Source organism: Accipiter gentilis, chromosome 9, assembly GCF_929443795.1.
Source record: "Accipiter gentilis chromosome 9, bAccGen1.1, whole genome shotgun sequence".
In the NCBI taxonomy this organism is placed as follows: Eukaryota; Metazoa; Chordata; class Aves; order Accipitriformes; family Accipitridae; genus Astur; species Astur gentilis.
This window is the reverse complement of record NC_064888.1, coordinates 10533314-10553829: the sequence shown is the minus strand read 5'-3', so window position 1 is coordinate 10553829 and position 20516 is coordinate 10533314. Positions and strand designations below refer to the sequence as shown.

Genomic DNA, 20516 nt, shown 5'->3' with positions numbered 1-20516 from the left:
ATCATGTCACTTCAGTCTATTTTATATAACACTTATTTTATAAAGCTGTATCTGCTTTACAGACACATCTTTGCCTCAAAAGCTTTTGCCTTGATAATTATGATATCCTTGCTTTGATATACTGCTTTTTGTTTCTTCCACACTCATCCACATACCCATCCTACTATTTGGACAACTAACTGTGTCTGTATTACCTTTTTGTACAGCACTTAGTCTGTTTTGCCTGGCTATACAATATGAACAACTTGTCTACATATTATTAAAGACTTGCAATTCAGACAATAAGGCCTTGCGAAGTCTCCAAGTTTCAGTGTTTCATCTTAAGACAAGTTTTACTCTTGTGTTAAATTCTGTATTTGTAAGACCAGGTTTATGTTTTTTCCAAGACGGTTGTAAAAGAATATCTTGCTTCTGCTAGCCGCGATTTTATGTTTTCGTCAGTTTCACCCGCTGGTCTTACAATGGTGTAAAGACACAGAAGTTCAGTCATTCACGTTATTATTCTCTGAAACTATGAGCCACGTTTCTCTTTTCACAGACCTACACACAGCTGGCAGGACTAAAAAAACCCATGAACATTTTTAACCCACAGGAATCATGGTGAGAATCGACACACAGCAAGTAACATACTTATTCAAGGTACAGAAAATATCTTGTGTAACCACAGCGAGCATTACCTTAAAGGGAGTCACTCCCCAAGCTGCAAAACCTCACTAAGAAACACTTAAGATAAAATCAAAGTAGCATTAAATTCATGCAAACATAAGTGCCCTTAGGATTTTGTAAATGAATAGGATGCCCCAGAGCTGTACTTCTGGAAGTGGATCTACATTAAAACGATACAAAAAGAAACATACTCAGAGACATGGCTTCTTAGGGGCTTCTAGTGTAGTGAAAATACCAGAATCCACATCCTACAACTGGTAGAGTGCATTTCCATTCAGAGCCACACAAATCCAGAGTTTTCAAATACTGTTAATTCTTGCACACCAGAGACATAACCCTCACCTAGGTGTACAAAGCAGCACACAAGTATTTCACCCTGGCGACAGCAAAACATTTAACTCATTGTGTATAATACGTGCCTGTATATAGATTTAGGTATCTAATGTTAGACATCTCAAAACCACTATGACCAACATCATTTACTAAGAAAAGCATTCACACCATCTCATTTGTGTATCTGTACCCATAAAAAAGAAACTTGCCGACAGTGTACCTGTATACCTTGCAAATGAAAAAAAAATTATGCTTTAGTATCACATGTCAACATCGAAGATATTTATTTTATGCCAAACATATACGGTAAAGGCAATAAAGTAAACTTTTTTTTTTTAATAACTCATGCATAAAAAATGGCCTTTAACATTATGATATATTCATTCACAGCAAGCATCGTACTGCAGATCCATCAAAAGATATCCCAACTCTAATAAAAAGGCTCAAGTCTCAAAGAAATCTTCCAAATTAAAAAAGTTAAATTAGAAAGCTGCTAATTTAACTTTCATGCTTTATGGATAATTCCCTTTTCACATCTGTCTACCATCTCTCAGGTGGCTGCAAAATTTAAATGAGGCCATTTAGTTAGATTACTTTAATCCTCCACCAAGTGCTGCAAATTAAACTTGAAAAGAAGACCTTTCAGTTCTCTAGGAAGGGTGCCTGCTCGTTTATCCTTAATTAGGAAAGGACAAAACATTATCTTCAAGAAAACTGTACTGATTGCTTAAAACACTTCAGATAATTAAATTAAAAGACAAGCAATACTTGTCTGTGTTTGATTAGCTACATAACTGTAACTACTGTGTCACCTTTTCAATTCCAGGTTGCATTTGTTTCGCTGAAATACAATGCCATCAAAAAAAACCCAAAACTTAACAGTATCATATCTTGTATCATGTTACTGTTCCCAGAAAATGGGACATCTTCTTAAGTTCTCTTAAACATCCTCAATCTTGACATATATTTACTAGTAGAAATTACACTACCCTAACAATGAAATTCCCTTATCAAGAAGCACAGTACCTGCAAGTTACAGTATGATTTCTGCATCCCACAAAACTCAGGTGCAATACAATTTACGTCGTATTCTGCTGTACTATAAAGAAATTCAAAGTATTTTTAGACATCAGCAATTTATGGATTTTTTTAAAAAAGACATTTCAGCAAACAAGTCTTATATGCTTTGCCTTGGGAAACAGATTTTCTAGTGCACACAAGCCTAATCAGGAATTAAGCTAATTATAAAGAGCCTAGTCTTACATAATGATCCAGGGAAAAGGAATTAAAACTTACAGACCCTCTCTGAAGTACAATCTGAATTAACTGAAAAGCTACCTTCAAGGATATTCAAGATCCTGGTGATAAGCAAAAGGATATTCATTCTCACTCTCCTTTGTGCTTTCTCTATAGGATTATTTACACCTCGACAAGATCCTCCAATGTTAGTTTCAACTAGCAAACACAACGTTCACTTTTCCTTCATTCACAGTCTGTCTCAGCAACGTCAGGAAGGCCGTTTCCTATATATTAACTTCTCGGCAAAGTTTAGTTTTGCATCTGAGACTCCACCCTGCGTGTTGTGGAATGATTATTACAGCAGAAGACAGCTTAAGGTTCATACATTTCAATATTTGGGCACCTTAAAATATCGCAATCCCTATGATCCATGCTAGAGAGCTAACAGCATTTTCAAGTTCCAAAGAGATTACTATGAGTGGGACCAAATTCCCCTCCTATTGTCATAGGAGTGTGGAATAAACAGCTCGCAGATGAAATGTACCTGACAGACTGGTGACAGACAAGAGCAATTTTGCAGAACTATTGCTATGCCAACAGTTTCAGATGTATGTTTCATTATTCTTAGCAATTTTAAGACCACCTAAGCAGAAATACTGTGGAGCTATCTTAAGTTGCTTTTCTTAGAGCAACTTCCTCCCAGTGTGAAGAATTTTTTTGAGGCAGACAAACATAAGTTTGTGTAACAGGATTGTGCTGGAAAATCAAGATAGTCAACACCTCCTTGCTGCTTCTGGTTAACAAAAATTATACTTTCCTGTAGGTCTGCAAGAAGCTCGCAGCTAGTGGTACACAAGCATCCTTACCTATCCAGAAACATTGTCCGTCAGTGTCCATATATCAGCAAACACCAATTATTAATCAGTCTTTTTTTTTGGTATTTGGTGTGGGCAGACTAACAGAACAACTGCTATGAAGCCTGTGAATAAATAAATTATTCATATTTCTGCCATCATGTGCTGGATATTACTGAAGCCAATGAAGTTTAATGACCACATTTGCCAAGCCAGACCTTATACTCCTATTATTTGCCTTCCGCAGAAGGCCTAAGAATTAAGATACTATCTAATTCTACTTGTCTGGCTCAGTGACAGGTGATCTGAAGCAGCAGTTTACCAATATTCATGCATACTTATCTTGCCAACTCTACAGTGCTAGAATTTCCAGGGACCTTCATTCTTTTTCCTAGAAAACAAAAGCATATTTCTAGTATATAAAAAGCATGGACAGGAAAGTGAGAACATTCCTCCAACGGTAAACTAAATTACCTCCTCTAGTGAAAAGCTTACTTGGCCACAGCATTACTAGGGTAGAGAGAACAACTGTTAACTGCTGTCCAACCAGTGCAGAAATGAGTGAAGCCTACCCTTGGGAAGTGAAGAGCAAATGGCAGGCCACAAGCGGATGGCTTGAGGCAGGCACAATCTACTACCTTAAGTAACAATTACGTCCTGTTCTCTGCACCACACTTCTAACAGTTGAGCCCTGCTGAATGAAATCTGAGACACAAGACCAGCTCTTCAAGGTGCTATGGACATGCTGCAAGATAGCTGCTCCTAACTTCCCACCAGCTTTCATCATAACCAAGATGCCCTCCACACAGAAAAAAGATACAAATTTGCCAACCTGAAAAAAGATCGTAGTTTACTTCTAATTATGATCTGCTGAATCTAGATACACCTCATGGCTTTGTGAATTCAAGTGCACATGTAATATTTCAACTCTGTCTACTGTGTATGCCTTACAAAAACCATCTCCGTATACCTCTGCATTTTAACACCAGAACTTCTATTTATTTTTCTATTCAGGACACATAGAATACAGATCTTTTTACCACTGATCTGTGGTGAAACTTAAGCATTAAGAACTATTTTTCTTAAAAATGTAATTTAAAAAAATGCATTAGGACAGTTATGTGAAAATATCTTATTTCCACCAGCATATGGACATACTGAATGACATAAGGGAAAAATCAGGGAGGGCCCTGCAACAGATGCAGAAAAAGTCTTTAACAAATACTTCAGAACACTGCAAAATGGGTAGCATGACTGCAAGTCGGGTAGCATGACTGCAAGTCAATTTTCAGCTTTAAGAGGACCACGAGAGCTTAACAGAACCAAAGAAACTGGCAGGGGATCTAGCTAGCAAACACCTGCTCCGAGCAGGACAAGCCCTGAGGAACTGAGGATGATGAATCCTGAGGAAATACCACGTTGTATAAATGAAATTGAATCAGAATACAACTAGAAATTCTGACAGCTTCAGGATTGAACTTCTGAGTATTCACAACTGTCTCATATTCTCTTGTGTTATTTACCCTGCACAGACTGGCTACAGTTCAGTGAAAAAAGCCACCTTCTCTCAACTCCAAGATCCAATAAGACTTATCAGCTCTGCAGTAAAATCCTCCGAGCCTGCCTGCCTTTCTTCCTTCTCCCATCTTCAGTGTCTCCAAAACACCTCTGTTCTTGAATCAATTCCCATGCTTTATGAAGGCATCCATGAATTTGTCTCTCCCTTTCCTATGTCCAAACTGCACAGTGGTTAATACTAGCATCCTTGACAGTCTGCCTTTTGAAGGTACCATAGCCATAAAGTATGGTAAGAAATTCCAAGACACTTAATGCTTATTTTTCTGTTTCTCTGAAATAATTTTGTTCTTCTGTGTTCAAAGTTGTGAGATTCTGTTCCCAGATCTCAGAAATCTTAGAGGTAAGTCCTTCTCTATTCTTCCTCCCTCATACTTTGGTATGCTGATGTTCTACGCATTTGTAAAGTTTGATCTATCAAACATTAAGCAAACCAGTTATCCAAGCTGCTGTTGTGCTGAATTACATTTACTGCTGGTCAGAAAGCAGTAGGTCAAGGAATATAAGCAAAGCATGATAAACGGAGGAGAGAACAAGAAAGACATCATGAAGAGATTAGGGCTTCTGTATTTCTAATACTGAACAGTATCTTTAGTCAATACAACAAAAAGATGTGAGGTTCCTTGCAATCTTTAAAAGCATTGTTGTTATTCATCAGAATATGGTTTCTTAATGCTTTGTAAGGCTACAGGGCACACACACTTACTGGAGAAAAAGAAATAGGGAAATGCAGCTCTATTTTGTAGAAGCAAGCTACTAGAATACTTCCAGAATCAAAAACTCCATTCACATCGCTTAGGGCCACAGCCTCAATTCACTCTCCCATTAATGCTACTTACACTGAGTATCAGGCACCTCAAGGAAGAAAAAAAGGGCTAAGTGCTATCTGCCCAGAAATGTAAGCTTTGTCATAGTTTGCCTGCTTGTGCTCTACATATTAGTAAAATAGAGACTATACTTTTTAAGCCCCAAATTTTTACATCAAACCTTTCCAAAAGGTTGAAACAAAACAGGATTTGAGTTATCATAAAACCCTTAAGATTATATTGAAAAAAAAAAAATGTCATGCAAATATTAACTACAAGTAAGGTCTTTGCTAAGGTTTCTGAAATACGTAAATTTGCCCTGATTTTTGGCATTCTTACACGACTGATAAGGCAGAAGGCAATCAAGGTCCAGGTGCTTATCCAGCTGCAGCAAGGGAGCCGCTTCAGGACAAAGAAAAGAAGATGGAAGAAGATACTTGGGGGTAGGGATATATTACTCCCAATAAAAGAGAATATCGGGGCCTGCAAAAAGTAAGAAACAGACTTGAAACAGTGCACTTTCACATTCCTCTTAAATGTTAAAACAGGTTATTATAGTTCATTCATAAATGAGAAATGAAATGCAAAGACACTTACTCTTTTCTGCATTAGTACTGACAACCTAACTGTTCTCAGGGACAGAAGTCAGCTAGCAATGGGAATAAAGCATTGCAGAGGCACAACTCCTCTCTGAAACCGCCAATCATCTGATGCATCCTCTTGGAGGAAACCATCAGTTCCCTTCTTCAAAAGATCTACTCTTCTTGCCACAGCAGAGGCAAAACATAGGCCTACTCTGACTTGGTCAAAATTCTGGAAAATGCCTTCAGTAAGACGTAAAGGTGGCTCAGACACTGGTGGACATTTGGTTTTCCTTAAGTTGGCTTTTGCGCACTCTTCCAATCACCCATCCAAATGTAGCAGAGCCATAGCTTGTTAGATCTGAACTAGCGATGTCAACTCTGTACCTGCAGATATAAACACCATACGCTTCCTTCAGAACACAAGATACAGAACAGAGTAAGGCTTTCACTGGAAATCCAATGAACATAAGGCACAGCTGATAAAAACACTACATTAAGTGTGCTGACCCCAAGAACAGCTTTGAAAGCATTGAGAGGCGGATGGGATACATTAGAATAAATCAGAAGCAGAAACAACTGACATAATCATGACTGATACACCCAGCTCTGACGCAGAAACAGTCCTGCTAGAAGGAATTAAATGATGTGGATTACTTCATTTGTTATGTTACACAGCGAACAGCCTTCTGTGAATAGAACCATTGCAACAGATTCAACCTTAGCAAGCAAGTCATGTAGACCAAGCTTCTTCAGTAGGGTAGCTTAACAGCTCTTAAACTGCAGAAGATGTACTGTTCTCAAAATCTTTGTTGGTGAAGATATAAAGAGCCTTTATTTTCCTCAATTCTTGGATGACATTATTCAGTTTAAATTATTACCAAATTTGCAAGGATAATAAACAGAAAGGGGAAAACCAAACTAAGAAAAGACACTGTCTGCCTGCCTTACAGATCTAATGCTCTGCAACCTAAAGACAAAGCTGTATGCTACAGAGAAGAACTAAACTATCATATTACTCGAGCATTATTCACACACACACCACACAGAAGTACTATGACCATAAGCGCATCTATATCTAGGTTACCCTCCCATGCTGTCTTAACGCTTGCTTGTATTTGGCAAGATTTCTATCCTGGAAGATAACCCATAATTGTGTATGTATATGCATGCGTACATTTATATTCTAAAGACTCTGATCCTTCCCATTGGATGAAGATAGCTGCCTTTCAAGAAAAGTTTTAAAGCTGACATCGCTGTCTAGATTATAAAGGCAAATTAAATTTTATGCTGTAGTTAATATTGACTGAATAATGCCAAACATCAACTGCAGTCTAGAATCTAAGCTTTCTAGAAGTGAAATGGTGGATCTCAGTGTCCTTTCAAAAATTTTGTGATTATGTCAGCATCAAAGCAACTGATAGCAGAAACAGGCCACTGCTTTTGCTGATGGTATTATTCCTTCACCAACAGCATTTCATAAGGGTAATTTCAATTTTTCTGAATTTACTCTTACAAGACAGATTAATCTGTCTCGGAGTTCAGACATAAAAGCAATGTCATTCTGCAAACATGTAGGAATTACCTGCTGTTGTCTGGCAAATATTTCACTTAAAATTAGAGGACCCTCCCTTTTCCCTCAAAACTATCCACTGTCACCAAATGATTCAAACACACCACTCCCATCTCTAACTCTACTAGGAAAGATTTACTTCACCATTAATTCAGTAATGAACTAGAGAGTCAGCTTCCAGTTACCGTTTTCTGCTACTTATTTAGTAATGGATGCTACCTGGAGCAGGATTTTCTTGCTGATAAGAACAGGCAGGCTGGAAGCCAAGTGAAACTTTGAATACAACAGATTATAAATGGAGATATCCCTTTTTAGACAGCCACCTTGTCCATCCTACTCCTCTAGTTTGTTTATTCAACTGGTGCATCTTCTCCATATAAGAACACTGAGCTGTCTTGAGCTAAAACTCTCTTACAGTGGTACAAACAGATATTGTTCGATATATTTTTGTATTGATTATATAACGACTAATGACAGAAACCCATCTGAACCACTACTGAACAGTTTATCTATATAGGTATCTTAAGATTAAAAATTCCCATTAGTTTAAATCTGCAGTGAAGATGTGCGTACCACCAATACATAAGGTCTTTTTTTTTCCCCTCCAGACGCACATGCTCATTCTTTCTACTGCTGCCTAAGAAGTCTAGTTACAGGTTAAGCTGAATGACATGCAGAGGTAATTGAAGGAGACTGCATGTAATCCATAGACTCACTGGTACTGAGATATCTTCAGTAAGCCTGAAGAGGTTCACAGGTGATAATTGAGCAAGACTAGACAAGATGAAACAGAAGTATGACAGAACAAAATAGTTCTAGGAGTTTCTTTTCTACATATTGCCAATGCTATTTCAACATAGTTTAGATTTTTTCAGATCAAGACCTTGGGACAAGAACATGTCAAATCATTGCTACAGAATTTTTAAAAAATCGTATTGTTGAATCAGCCACTGCTGAATTAAAAAAAAAAAATCAAACCCAAAAAAGATAGAAAAAGCACTGACAAAGAAAACCTTTAAAACTTCTGTCATGAAAGAGAGCAAGTGAACCCTGGATAAGCTTGAAATATTATATAAATCATAATATTTGTCTGGGTTTGGAACATGGCAATTCAATGTCCAGATTCAATTCTCCAGCTCAGCTGTAGAGTTCCAGCAGTCAATCTTACTTTAAGGGCGATGAATAAAAAGTCACACTGTCTCCTGCGGTAGCCTTAAAAAAATGCACTGGGAAGAGAATGAACAGGGCAAGCACATAATGTGACTTTCTCAACTTTCAACTACTTCCAATTCATCAGATTTCTTGAATTTGATGTAGTTTGTTTAGGAACCCTCCACAATCCTGTACAACCTGTCCTTGAGTCCCTAAACTTTTTCCATCCGTGATTGCCTTAAGCAAGAAGTCCCAGAGCCCTACTAATAATACTTTCAAAGGTTATTTCATTGCGTTGCACAGATTCCTGAGGAGAACTACTTCTAAACTCCCTACATTGCAAGAACTGGCCACTGATTTCTGCTCTCCTTGCTACCAAACACAACAGTTACATCAATCAGTTTGTTTCATATCTATGTGCTTTCAAGAAGATACTGGATCACTTGTATTCTCTGAAGTGAAGTTTGACTTCTCTTCAACATCCACCCTTAACCAAAAATACTGCAGTCATATACTGGCATATTATAGCTTTCAGTCAAAACTTGCTTATTTCTGAACCACATCTTCAAAGTATCACTTTCTTGCTATTGAATTTCATTTCATTACTGCTGGACACCTACAGCTTCTGTCTACAATTCTGCCTACAATAACTGATTGCTATTAATCAGTTCCCAAGCTCTCCAAAAGTATTCCAGTACCAAGCAACTTCGCAAGTTTGCCACAGCATAATAAATATAAATATGTTTTTAATCACAGACTGGCAGCTCTCTAAGTATTCTAAAGTGCATTTTGTATTTTCTTACTGATTTTCTGATAAACAAATGCAATTATATCCAAATGTACCTATCAAGGTCAGTTTTCTACAACACAGAAAACACAGATACTTGTTATATCCTCATACATTTGCAATTCTAAAAAAAAAAAAAAAAAAAAAAAAAGATTCTCAAAGAAAATGACATGTGTAACTTCACTTACTAGTGACAGGCTGTCCACAGGATCAGTTTCTCCCACATTAGCTTACAGAGTTACACAGAGACAGTCATCTATGCTTATATTTTACCTGAATTTAAAGGAAGCCGATACATGTAATTTGTTTTGTTTAATCAAGATCTCAAATTTAGTCATGGTAAAGTGTTATTTTTATAAACTATCATTTCAGAGAGCTTTCATGTCTGAAAAGATTTACACAGACAGGGATTAGTTTTGGTGGGGGTTTTTTTAAACTCTGTTTACTCATGGACAAGGCTATACAGGATGAAAGATTCTGCTCCTTTCCTCAAGTCTCCTGCTATCAGCAGTAACTTTGGCGTTGCCAAGTTTCCACCTATGCAAGTTTGCCTTACTGAGATGAAGGTTAGTTAAAAGTCATAGCTTCCCTCAAATAATCAAAAATACTGATCAACACATCTATGTAATAATTTCCTCATATAAGACTAGAAAAAAATGCATTTAGGTGAAACCTATCTTTAATATGATTCATGAAAAGAACATGAGTTGAAGTATCATACAAATTCAGATGGTAGTGAGCATCTCTGTATCTATCTAGAAAACATTCTTGAATCTCCAGCTCAAAGTACACATGGTATTTTTCAGTCAAGAGAACCCAGGATATTCAGTCCTTCCTTGACACTTCACTTAACTTGCACTGTGTGTGTCACAAGCCATCTGGGCTAATTAGGCTAAAAGCATAGGAGTTCTTTTGCTTCAGGGAACAAATTCAGAAATTGCTTGCAATTTAGGGGTTATTCCAGATCTATAACTTGTTCAACCACCACATAAAAGTAAAACCTTATCAGCCATTTTCCTCTGGCTAAGAAGCCAAGCCTCCTTGCAGTGAGAACCTTGCCAACATTAACCATACTTCTGCTTCAATCAAAGCCATTAAAATGCACTCTGCAGAAGACTACCTCAACTCATCACGGACTAAGTGCTCACAAAAATCCCAATAATCTGTCGTGAAAAAGTCATTTTACTGAGAACTTGTGACACCAGTTCCCCATGTGACCAGGGATAAGCATCCCCCACCCTAGGACTTTCTTGCTTCACTTACTGTAGGATATTACCAGAACTGCTCCAGCTGAATCCTCCCTTTAGAGCAGAGAATAGCTAGTGAGCAAAGTCCAGATCTCTGCAAATCAAGATACTTTTGATCAAGGAAGAAACAATATTCTCAGAATGTCTCCCAAAATGCACTTATCTGATCGAAGTTTAAGAGCAAGCTGGAGTTTATGTCCCAGAGGTACAAAGAAATGCAGAGACCTACACTGACTAGCTAAACTTCAACTTTGGAATAATTATTTTAACGCTGTTGGGATTTTATTGTAACATACATGTTCGGGTATCCAGAGATTTACATAAGCTTTTTTATTGCTCCAATTGAAACACAATACAGGATTTTAAACCTAATTATCAAAAGCACCATTAGTATTTTGATCTTCTTAGTATCGCTGTTGGCACAGAATTTGACCCTGCCTGAAAGCTTCTAATTAAGATGATGGTGCTGCTGTTTAAACTTCCAAACAGTGGCTAAAAGAGACCACCACCACCACTGCTGCAACTGGCTACCTTTTATTCCTTCATCTCTCTTCTGTTTTCAGAGATCTGCACTTTCTAACAATTTCAGGCAAGCAACGTTCACCTGAAGACTGGTGGCATGATGGCTTTTTATCAAGAGAGCCAGTGCCAACACTTACTTGTCACTGGTTTATTCCAAATAATCAATCCCTCTTAAAGGATGATCAGGTCCAAAAGAAATAGGTTTTACTCCAGTGAGCTTTTACACGAACAGTTCTATTAAACGGGATTACTCATTAGCATGACAATACATTAAATGTGATCATTATGTTAGTTGAGATGATTACTATTCGTTATTCATATGTATTATTACTTCAGTTCAAAAACACAAGGTGTTATAGTGGTCAAAAATATCAAATACAGAAATCTTCTAAACCTGAAACATTTCTACTGTTCAAACAGCCTTACAATTTTGAAGATGATACTCAGCCGTTCTTGGAGTTTGTACATTGATATTTCTATAATGAAAAGTACTAACTGCGAGCAAAGATTAAACTTTGACCTTAAAAACATTTTTTCTACTGCAAGTTGTACATTCATGTAGATCCTTGGTTAACATTTAGATAGCTGTTATTACTAAAGTTCCATTTGTTAGGCGTGCACCTCTTCAGCTTGGAGGCATTAAATTCAAAATGGGCCCACAGAATTTAGAGTTATGCGATCGTTATATGGATGAGAAAATATCTGCCAAATGTCATCCAGTATGACCAAAAAAAGTAAATATTTACTGCCTCCCACTAATATGATGAAGAGTTTTGTATTTTTGGCTACTCCAGAAGACACATTTTTAAGGTTTCAGAGAATATTTAAAGTGGTTCTCAATTGTAAGAACATAACAATATGAGACCTTAGATCCACCTTCATTTCCATTTTAATACCTTTGTAAGGAAAAATTCTGTTCTGCATCAAATTGAGGCTCAAAGCCCACAAACACCAGGAACAAACCTGCTACGAAGATGAAGCACCAATCCTACCAGTTGAACTAATTCCCCTGAAAAGCGGTAGACATCTTTATACAACGTACTAGATGGAGTCCGAGATCTACAATCCTTACCTTAATTTGTTGTCTGGCCTGTACACTAATGCTCTGCTACTGCATAAAGTTCCCATTCGGTTTTGCTTTCTTTAAATGAAGATAAACAGCTCGACTCCCTCCAACTCAAAGTTAAAGGCTGAAGTTGCCTACGTTTCATTGTGTGTCAAAGTACATTTGACAGAACACGATGTTAACAGCGGGCTCTGGATGATGAAAGCAAACTCTTAGTGTCATTAACGCGAAATCGCCATAACGTACGTAACATTCCCTTGTTGTTATAAGCAAAATCTGAACAGATTATAGACAAAGCAGATATTCCACCTTTTCATATTTTATTTTTTTTTTTAAACTGCTGTCTTTGAACAACCCCATCCTGGGTGCTTTTGCTTCTTCCCCTTTTGGGGGCTACGAAGGGATCTTTGCGGCCAGGGCCCTCAGCAGCTGTTTCCCGATATACCTGCCGGTACGTCTCAGCCAGCAGAGAGCCAGAAGACGCATAAACCACCGCAAAGCAGGAGCCGACGGCGGAAGGCAGCGGCAGGCCTGCCGCCCCAGATCGCCCTTCGCCTCGGGGAGCGGCGCGGCGGACCAAGCCGAGGGCAAAGCCCCGGACACCGCCGGCCGAGCCGGCGGCGCTGCCAGCGCCCTGCCAGCCGGGGACGGCCGCACCTGTGGCACGGCCCGCAGCCAGCGGCACCGCGGCCGCCTCAGCTGACATTCAGGCCGCTCCAAAGGCGAAGGCTGCGCCCGGGCAGGGACACGCAGGAGGCGGCCCGGCCCGGCCCGACCGCCCGGCCCTCCGCCGCCCTCCCCCAGCCCGCCATACCGCAGCATCCCCCCGCCCGAGGCGGCGACCCCAGCCCCGGCAGGGCGGGAAGGAAGGCGCAGGGAGGGTACAACGGGCCGCTCCCCGCCCTTCGCCTCCCGCCTCGCCTCGCCGCCGGCAAGGAGACCCCCAGCAGCGCGGCCCAGCGTGAGAGGAAGGGGGGAGCGCCCTCCCGGCGCCCTCCCCGCGCCCGCGCCCCCGCCCGCCCCCGCCACACTCACCGCCGGGACGGGCGCAGGCCGGCGCTGTCCCCTCCTCGGGCAGGGCCGCGGCGCTCTGCGCCCTCAGGTGCCGGCCGCCAGCCGCCCCGCCCCGCCCCGACCGGCCCCGGCCCGGCCCGGCCCGGCCCGCGGTGGGAGGGCCGGCGCGCGCAGCCCCATCCACGCATGCCCCGGCGAAGGGCGCCGGGCCGCCTACCCCACGCCCCTCCGCGCCCCTCGCCTCACACTGACGTCAGCGCGCGGGCGGCGCGCCCCCGGCCGCCGGACCCCTCCCCTCCTCCCCCCCTCCCTCCGTCGCCCGTTAGGCGCCGTGCGCGCGCACCCTCCTGCCGACGCCTGCGCCCGCCTGGCGGGCGGGAAGGAAGGAGCGGGGGCGGCCATGGTGACCGGCCGGCCGGCCGGCCTCTCAACCCCCTCGGCAGGCTCTGCAGCGTCCTGTGGCCGGGCCCCGGGCTACTCCACGCCGACTGGCCGCAGCCCCCGCCGCCCCTTCCCCCTTCGTCCCGGCCGGCGCCGCGCTCCGCTAACGACATGGCGCCTCGCCCGTGCCCGCCGGCCGGGCTGGCTGCGGGGCTGCCTTGGCGCTGTGTCACGCCGGGCTGGCGAAGCCGAGAGGCCTGCAGGCCCGCCGGCCACGTCTTCCAGTCTGCCCTAACGATTAGCGAGTCCGTTGGCCAAACCAAACAAAAACCCGCTTGTTAAAAGTGCTGACGGAAATAGGCCTGCGAGCGTCCTGGCTCTGGGACGTGGAGAGGGCTTGCAGGGCAAAGAGGCCTCACAAATGTCCCTGCTACGCGAAAAGCCTGGAAGGACTCCTGCGGCCACCTGTGAGATGCAAATCCACGGGAGACCGGGCTTTCTCCCTGCTGGTGCTTGCGGAAGGACTTCCAAGTTTAATTTCCTTGCCTTTTCCGCCTGTGCTAGGAATCGGAAGGCACTGACAGAGTACCAGAACCTTCTGCAAGGCTCAGGAAGTTACCCATCTGTGGTTACGTGAGGTGGTTCGGGATGGTTTCACTGACCGTTCATACCCCACTGCTTTTCCCAGCCGCCTGCGTGCTTGTTTAGGGCTTGTGTTTCCACACCTCCCATGGTTTGGGACCTTCATGTATGCGTTGTCTGAGCGTTTCAGCATCTGTACTGCTGTGCTTCAACTTCAAATTTTCAAAGTTTTGTTTTTCTCACAAGTTTTGAGTGTCAATATGTCTAAATTTTTGCCTGTCTGCTTCACCAGGCCTCCCACAGGAAGCAAGCCATGCAGTAGCTTCCAGCTATGTTCAAGTAGAAAAAAAAAACACCACCCTGTAATTGATAAGCATCATTTGCTGCAGCCTCTTGACTACAAGTTGGGCGCGCTGCCAGGGTGTAAGACCTTGCAGATGTCAGCGCAGGCAGGGCAAGTGCCGTCTCACCCTTCTAGACACAGGGCTTGAAGACTCCAGTACGTTTGCCCCATAGATAGCAGAAAGGCCTTTTTTAAAAGGTTAGGAAAAAGAACTGAAGGGTTTTTATATCTTTTTGCCCGAACTTAAATGTACCAGCCACATTAGTGCATTTATTCTTAGAACAATCTGAGGCATAATTACTCCCCTGTGGTACAGGAAGAAAAAAAAAAAAAAAAAAAAAAAAGGTAAGCAGAGAGATTAAATCTCTTGCGCAAAGCTAAAGAGATAGCAAAGCCAGGAAATGAACACAGATTTCCTGAGTCAGGCGTCATTGCTTTAACCACACAATCATTCTTTCTTTCAGTCATTCTCAGCTTCTGAGAATTAATGTAAACATCAACTGCATTAGCATAGATTCAATTTTTCCCTGCTTTGTTCATCAAAACGACTTCACTGTTCCCACTGCCACCTCCTCCAACTAACTTCTATTTCCTTCCCAAAAGTAAAAGAAATTATATTACAGACTCTCTGGGAGGGTGGAATGATACTACAGACTCGCTAGGAGAGTCTTAAATTTCCCGCTGCCTTTCTGCAGGCACTGACAGGTATTTCTTCAACCCCAATACTTTAAGCATCAGCTCACAAAGCAGTTGTGGTGCTTCCATGGTGCATCTCTTAGGCAGGTACCCAAATGCACAGTGAACGAGATCAAGGAACAAAATCGTTCCCTGGCATACTTTTCAGCCAGATCAGAGGACTAGGAACACTTGTAACCAACACAAAGGAGGCACATAAGCTATGTGTACTGACCTGGAAGTGGTGGTATAACCACCTTTTTTGACTCCAGCTCATACTTCTAATATCTGAAAATTATTATGAAACACAACTCTACAAGAAAGCTACATTTTTAAAAGAAGAAAACAACTTAGAGATATTTTAGGACAGATTTGAGAGCCTTCACTATCTATTTAGGCATTTAACTGACTTCCACAATGCTTACATAGCCCCAAGATTAAGATCCAGTCTTTAAGCAGAATCCATAGTTTTGGAAAAATAACTTCAAAAAAGGGAAGCATTACAAACACAACTCCAGCTTCTGACAACTTAACTCAAAAGGTAGTGAGAACAGTCCTACTCACAGACTACAGGCTAAGATCTAGCCACAATCAACTGCAGTATCTTTTCTTACCAGTTTAATATTTGATATGTCTTCCACTTGAGGACTTCACATTCTATTGATTTTATACTAAATTGATTTAAATGGACTTTCTATTACACTGAGAGATGGACTAGAAGCTTTTTTTTATCCACCTCACTCATGCGCTGACCTGGCATTGTGCTGCCTCCAAAAACCAGAGACACAGCAATGGATAACACCAACCACCCAGAGAAGAGTTTAACAGCTGGATGAGTGGATAGTGATATTGACACACACACAAAAAAAAAAAAAAAAAAAAAAAAAAAAAAAAAAGAAAAAAAGAAAAATGAGGGTAATTGTCGTAGGCGACTCCCTTCTGACAGGGAAAGAGGACCCAATATGCAGACCTGACTCATCCCACAGGGAAGTCTGCTGCCTCCCTGGGGCCCGGATAAAAGACATTACCAGGGAACTCCCTGGTGTGGTTTGGACCTCTGATTATTACCCATTGCTATTGTGCAGGTTGGCAGGGATGTGATTAAAGAGAGAAATCCAAAGGCAATCAAAAGGGACTTAAGGGCACTGGGGCAATTAGTGGAAGGATTGGGAGCACGGGTAGTGTTTTCCTCAGTCCCTTCAGTGGCAGGGAAATATACTGAAAGGAACAGGAAAACACACCTGGTTAATACGTGGCTCAGAGGCTGGTGCCATTGGTGGAATTTTGGGTTTATTTGATCATGGGGAGGTTTACACGGCACTGGGCTTGCTGGCGACAGATGGTGTCTGGCTATCTCAAAGACGTAAAAGAATCCTCATTGGTAAGACGGCAGGGCTCATAGAGAGGGCTTTAAACTAGGTTTGAAGGGGGTAAGGGATAAAACTAGGTGCACCAGAGATGAGCCTGGGGGCAGCATGCCAATGATAGGGGTGGATTTGATAGGGCAGCTCAAAGGCATCTATGCCAAATGCACACAGCATGGGCAATGAACAGGAGGAGCTGGAAGCCATCATGCAGCAGGATAGATATGACTTACTTGCCATCACAGAAACATGGTGGGACGACTCCCATGACTGGAGTGCTGCAATGGATGACTACAAGCTCTTCAGAAGGGATAGACAAGGTAGAAGAGGTGGTGGGGTGGCTCTTTATGTTAGGGATTGTTTTGATTGTACAGAGCTACACAATTCTGACAAGGTGGAGTGCTGATGGGTAAGGATGAGAGGGAAGGCCAACATGGCAGATGTTGTGCTGGGAGTCTGTTATAGACCACCCAACCAGGTTGAAGAGATGGATGAATCATCCTACAAGCAGCTGGCAGTAGTCTCACAATCATGTGCTCTTGTCCTTGTCCTTGTGGGGGACTTCAACTTTCCAGGCATCTGCTGGAAATACAACACAGCAGTGAGTAAGCAGTCTAGGAGGTTTGTGGAGTGTGTGGAAGATAACTTCCTGACACAGCTGGTGGGTGAGCCAACCAGGGGAGAAGCCTTGCTAGATCTGCTCTTTACGAACAGGGAAGGACTGGTGGGAGGCGTGATGGTCGGAGGCCATCTCAGGCTTAGCGGCCATGAAATGATAGAATTCTCAATTCTTGGTGAGGCACGGAAGGTGGTCAGCAAAACCAGCACTATGGACTTCTGGAGGACAAACCTTGGCCCCTTCAGGAGACTGGTTGAGAGAGTCCCTTGGGAGACAGTCCTGAAGGGCAAAGGGGTCCAGGAGGGATGGACATTCTTTAAGAAGGAAATCTTAATGGCTCAGGACCAGGCTATTCCCATGTGCCACAAGTCGAACCGCTGAGGAAGACAACCGGCCTGGCTGAACAGGGAGCTTTTGCTGGGACTCAAGAAAAAAAAGGAGAGTTTATCATCTCTGGAAGAAAGGGTGGGCAACTTGGAAGGAGTACAGGGATCTTGTTAGATCATACAGAGAGGAAATTAGAAAGGCAAAAGCTCAGCTAGAACTCAATCTGGCCACTATTGTAAGGAACAACAAAAAAATGTTTTTACAAATATGTTAACAATAAAAAGAAAGCCAAGGAGAATATCTATCCTTTAATGGATACAGAAGGGAACGTAGCCACCAGAGATAAGGAAAAGGCTGAGGTACTTCATGCCTTCTTTGCCTCAGTCTTTAATAGAGAGAGCAGTTATCCTCAGGGTACTCTGCCCCCTGAGCTGGAAGGTGAGGATGAAGAGCAGAATATACCCCCCTTAATCCAGGAGGAAACAGTTAGTGACTTACTACACCATCTGGACACTCACAGATCTATGCGACCCGACAGGATCCATCCAAGAGTACTGAGGGAACTGGCAGAGGTGCTTGCCAAGCCACTCTCCATCATCTATCAGCGTTCCTGGTCAACGGGGGAGGTCCCAGAGGACTGGAGGCTTGCCAATGTGACGCCCATTTACAAGAAGGGTCGGAGGGAGGATCTGGGGAACTACGGGCCTCTCAGCCTGACCTCAGTACTGGGAAAGATTATGGAACGGTTTGTCTTGAGAGAACTCACATGGCAAGTCCAGGACAAGCAGGGGATCAGGCCCAGTCAGCATGGGTTTATGAAAGGCAGGTCCTGCTTGACCAACCTGGTCTTCTATGACCAGGTGACCTGCCTAGTGGATGAGGGAAAGGCTGTGGATGTTATCTACCTGGACTCCAGCAAGGCCTTGGACACTGTCTCTCATGGCATACTCCTTGAGAAGCTGGTGTCTCATGGCTTAGATAAGTGTACTCTTCGCTGGGTGAAAAACTGGCTGGCTGGACGAGCCCAGAGGGTTGTGGTGAATGGAGTTAAATCCAGTTGGCGGCGGGTCACAAGTGGTGTTCCCCAGGGCTCGGTGTTGGGGCCGGTTCTGTTTAATACCTTTATCAATGATCTAGACGAGGGGATTGAGTGCACCCTCAGCAAGTTTGCAGACAACACCAAGTTGGGACACAGGGTCAATCTGCTCAAGGGTAGGATGGCTCTACAGAGAGATGTGGACAGGCTGGATCGATGAAATGAGGTCAATTGTATGAAGCTCAACAAGGCCAAGTGCCGGGTCCTGCACTTCGGTCACGGCAACCCCATGCAGCGCTACAGGCTTGGGGAAGAGTGGCTGGAAAGCCGCCCAGCAGAGAAAGACCTGGAGGTGCTGGTTGACAGCCGGCTGAATATGAGCCAGCAGTGTGCCCAGGTGGCCAAGAAGGCCAACGGCATCCTGGCCTGCATCAGAAATAGCGTGGCCAGCAGGAGCAGGGAGGTGGTTGTTCCCCTGTACTGGGCACTGGGGAGGCCGCACCTCGAGTCCTGTGTTCAGTTTTGGGCCCCTCGCTACAGGAAAGACATGGAGGTGCTGGAGCGTGTCCAGAGAAGGGCAACCAAGCTGGTGAGGGGCCTGGAGCACAAGTCTGATGAGGAGCGGCTGAGGGAACTGGGGCTGTTTAGCCCTGAGAAGAGGAGGCTGAGGGGAGACCTGATCGCTCTCTACAGCTACCTGAAGGGGGTTGTAGTGAGGTGGGTGCTGGTCTCTTCTGTCAGGTGGCTGCAGATAGGACGAGAGGAAATGGCCTCAGGTTGCAGCAGGGGAGGTTTAGGTTGGATATTAGGAAAAATTTCTTTACTGAAAGGGTCGTCAGGTATTGGAACAAGCTGCCCAGGGAAGTGGTTGCGTCACCATTTGGAGGTATTCAAAAAGTGTGTAAACAAGGCACTCCAGAACATGGTTTAGTGGGCATGGATGGTGGTTGGACTCAATGATCTTGAAGGTCGTTTCCAACCGAAATGATTCTTTGGTTCCATGATTCTTCCAGCCCCCAGCAGTTTGCAGGCCAGTGACTTTATGGGCCAAGGACCCACTTTCCCACAAATTTGCTCAAGTATGAGCAGCTTCAGTGCAGGGAGCGTGAGGGAGGCCCAGTTTTCCTAGTAATAGTTGACCAGGTATTTTGAGAGTATCCAGCCATAATCTTGCTTGCTTCCTTAGTTTGAACTGACTTGCTGATAGTTAACGATAATGAGATAGGTGTAAACAACCAGCCATACAGTATGAACCTGGCTGATGATTGTAAATAAAAATATTTTCTAGTCAGTATCTGTATCACAGACTGGCTTGAAGGGAAAGCCTGTTCATTCTTTTAATTTTGTATTGGTTTCCATTTCATGTATTTCTGCAAACTGGAAGTGCATGTGTTTCCCTAACTCCAGTGGAAAATGAAAGAAAGATTGTTAAAATTTGTCCATGTAACAGAGTTCTACACTCTTTACGAAATCTGAACTTGGTATTTCCCATCCCCTGCATTACAATGAAGCTGAGTTAGTCTGCTTGAGTCAAGGCCATCCTCAAAGCAACGACAATCTTCTTCCTCACATCACTTCATAAAAAGTCATCATTGCCATGATGTCCACAAAAAAACCTCCTTGCTTGGTAGCTCATATGCTATGACTGCTGCTAACTAAACTATTCACAATAATTTCATTTTTACTTTGTGCATCCACTTTCTGTTACTGTGTTCAAATACCTTCTACTTATACTCTGATTTTATATTACCTGATACATGAGCCGTATTTTATC

The 20516-nt window shown here is 42.9% G+C and overlaps 1 protein-coding gene and 1 pseudogene across 7 annotated transcripts in view; one reads left to right on the top strand and one right to left on the bottom strand.

The window, feature by feature from the left end:
* CCSER2 (coiled-coil serine rich protein 2) overlaps positions 1-13527 on the bottom strand; it is a 72574-nt gene extending 59047 nt beyond the window's left edge. For 6 of the 7 annotated variants that reach the window (XM_049809652.1, XM_049809654.1, XM_049809657.1 and 3 more), the window contains exon 1: positions 13437-13527. The gene's annotated coding sequence lies outside the window, so the exon portion shown is untranslated. Of the gene's footprint in view, positions 1-12407; positions 12508-13436 lie in introns of those variants that run through there. The other variant, XM_049809653.1, reaches the window with a different exon arrangement.
* Positions 13528-15958: 2431 nt separating this feature from the next.
* LOC126043261 (uncharacterized) lies at positions 15959-16121 on the top strand (annotated as a pseudogene).
* The last annotated feature ends 4395 nt before the right edge of the window (positions 16122-20516 follow it).